This window comes from Lucilia cuprina, chromosome 6 (genome assembly GCF_022045245.1).
Source record: "Lucilia cuprina isolate Lc7/37 chromosome 6, ASM2204524v1, whole genome shotgun sequence".
NCBI lineage: Eukaryota > Metazoa > Arthropoda > Insecta > Diptera > Calliphoridae > Lucilia > Lucilia cuprina.
Genome location: NC_060954.1, coordinates 48,124,849 through 48,128,186, shown reverse-complemented (window position 1 = coordinate 48,128,186; position 3,338 = coordinate 48,124,849).

Below are 3,338 nucleotides of genomic sequence, written 5' to 3'. Positions count from 1 at the left end.
AATCGATTGTTTGAGTAAAAACATTAAAGTCCATTTATCTTGGAAACTAGAAGAGATAGAGCCAAAATGAAGATAATCTGTGATCACTTCTATTTCTTAATGAAAATCGATTTTTTGTGTGAAAACATAAAGTCCATTTATCTTGGAAACTAGAAGAGATAGAGCCAAGATAAAGATAATCTATAATCACTTCTATTTCGTAATGAAAATCGATTTTTTAAGTGAAAAATTAAAAGTCCATTGATTTTTGAAACTAGAAGAGATAGAGCCAAAATAAAGACAATCTGTGATCACTTCTATTTCCTAATAAAGATCGATTGTTTGAGTAAAAACATAAAAGTCCATTTATCTTGGAAACTAGAAGAGATAGAGCCAAAATGAAGATAATCTGTGATCACTTCTATTTCTTAATGAAAATCGATTTTTTGTGTGAAAACATAAAGTCCATTTATCTTGGAAACTAGAAGAGATAGGGCCAAAATAAAGATAATCTGTGATCACTTCTATTTCCTAATGAAAACCGATTTTTTGAGTGAAAACATAAAAGTCCATTTATCTTGGAAACTAGAAGAGATAGAGCCAAAATAAAGATAATCTGTGATCCCTTCTATTTCCTAATAAAGATCGATTGTTTGAGTGATAAATGGACATTAAAGTCCATTTATCTTGGAAACTAGAAGAGATAGAGCCAAAATAAAGATAATCTGTGATCACTTCTATTTCGCATCGAAAATCGATCATTGAGTGAAAACATAAAAGTCCATTTATATTGGAAACTAGAAAAGATAGAGCTATAATAAAGATAATCTGTTATCACTTCTATTTCCTAATGAAAATCGATTATTTAAGTGAAAATATAAAAGTCCATTTATCTTGGAAACTAGAAGAGATAGGGCCAAAATAAAGTTAATCTGTGATCACTTCTATTCCTAATAAAAATCGATTTTTGAGTGAAAACATAAAAGTCCATTTATCTTGGAAACTAGAAGAGATAGAGCCAAAATAAAGATAATCTGTGATCACTTCTATTTCCCATCAAAAATCTATTTTTAGTGGAAACATTAAAGTCCATTTATCTTGGAAACTAGAAGAGATAGAGCCAAAATAAAGATAATCTAAAAATCGATTTTTCATTACGAAGTAGAAGTGATCACAGGTTATCTTTATTTTGGCTCTATCTCTTCTAGCTTCCAAGATAAATACACTTTTATGATTTCACTCAAAAAATCGATTTCTGATGGGAAATAAAAGTTATCACAGATTATCTTTATTTTGGTCCTATCTCTTCTAGTTTCCAAGATAAATGGACTTTTATGTTTTCACTCAAAAAATCGATTTTTATTAGGAAATAGAAGTGATCACATATTATCTTTATTTTGTCTCTATCTCTTCTAGTTTCCAAGATAAATGGACTTTTATATTTTCACTCAATAAATCGATTTTTATTAGGAAATAGAAGTGATCACAGATTATCTTTATTTTGGCTCTATCTCGTCTAGTTTTCGAGATAAATGGACTTTTATGTTTTCACTCAATAAATCGATTTTTATTAGGAAATAGAAGTGATCACAGATTATTTTTATTTTGGCTCTATCTCTTCTAGTTTTCGAGATAAATGGACTTTTATGTTTTTTTTTTATTTTGGCTCTACATGTATCAACTAAATAGCTTCTTTAAATATAAAATTTAAATATAATAGAAAATACACATACATACGAAATGTGGCTTTTATAAACTTAAAACCATAAAACAAGTTTTTCTTTAACAAACACTTATTCATTCATATGTACATACATATATGCATACAAACACAGCTCCATTAACATATAAAGTGGATTTTTTGTTTGAAAACCAGCAAATACAAGAAAATTTCTTTGTTGAAAAACTGAAAGTAGTTTAAGGCAAAATATACACATTATAAACTCAGTTACAAACATTTTACAAACTAAAATGTCATTGCACAATAGAAAAAACTCACTAAAGGTAAATTTGAAAATGATATTTTGAGAAAAGTTATTATTTTGACAAAAAAATGATTTGATTTGAAAATTCATACATTGAATCTTTTGTTTTCATTAAATTAGGTGAAATATTCATTCATGTTATGAATATAAAATTCAATATTTAAAAATATTTTGAAAATGTTTTTATTTTTAAAACTTTGAAAAAAGTTTTCATTTCATTTGTATGTATGTAACAATTTTACAACGTAACAAATTAGAAAAAAATCTCTATAAAATACTTTGCAATCAGGTTTAAGTCCTCAACATATTGCACAGTAGGGCAAAAGAGCCTTAAATTTATCTCATTCCATAAAATGCCACTAATTACCCAGTAATTTATAATGAAAATTACTAAAAACTTTCTTCAAATCTTATATTTTATTCAATCATACTTCGTTAACATAATATATCATTCTCATGATAAAAACAAAACTTTTATTGGATTTTTTTTTAAAGACTCTTGCTGCTGCAACTAACGGCTGCCTAGTACTTATTTCATCACGCTACAAATTAATAAAGTGTAAAAAAGTTGTTGGTTTTTTTTCGTTTGTGCCTGTTAGAAATTTGAAAATTGTCAACGACCAACTTTTTTCTAACTATTCTCTTTTTATAGTTTTAGTTTGATATTTTTTTCATTTCTTTTTCTTTCGTTTATATACTATTCATGATCTTGTTGTCGTTGTTGAAAGTAGTGTAAGTAGTAACAGTAGTTTTTATGACACAAATTACTTTAACGTTAGAGGAGCTATAAAATGTTCACATCATTTAAATATATTTCTTCATTATTGGAAATAGAGTACTTATCAAAACTCAAACGACTTGCAAAAGTAGATACTCAATTTAAAATCAATAAAATTTAAAAGAAACTAGCTAGTTAAAGAAATTTATATACTAATGCGTATACTTATTTTTTATTGAATTCAAAATACTCATACGCCACCAACAAGTTATTTTTTGTGAGAGAGTGTAAAGTTCAACAAAACAAAGTCTTTTCAGAGAAAATTTTCTGCTAGACTAGACTATATGATTGACTTTGAACTAGGCTATAGACTGCACTATAGACATGGCTATAGATTAGACTAAAGACTATATATTAGACTACAGACTAGACTTAAGCCTACAACATAGAATAGAGTCTAGTCTATAGACTAGTCTTTAGTCTAGTCTAGAGACTATTCTATAGTCTAGTCTAGTCTAGTCTAGATACTATTCAATAGTCTAGTCTAGAGACTATTCTATAGTCTAGTCTATAGACTATTCTATAGTCTAGTCTATAGACTATTCTATAGTCTAGTCTATAGACTATTCTATAGTCTAGTCTATAGACTATTCTAT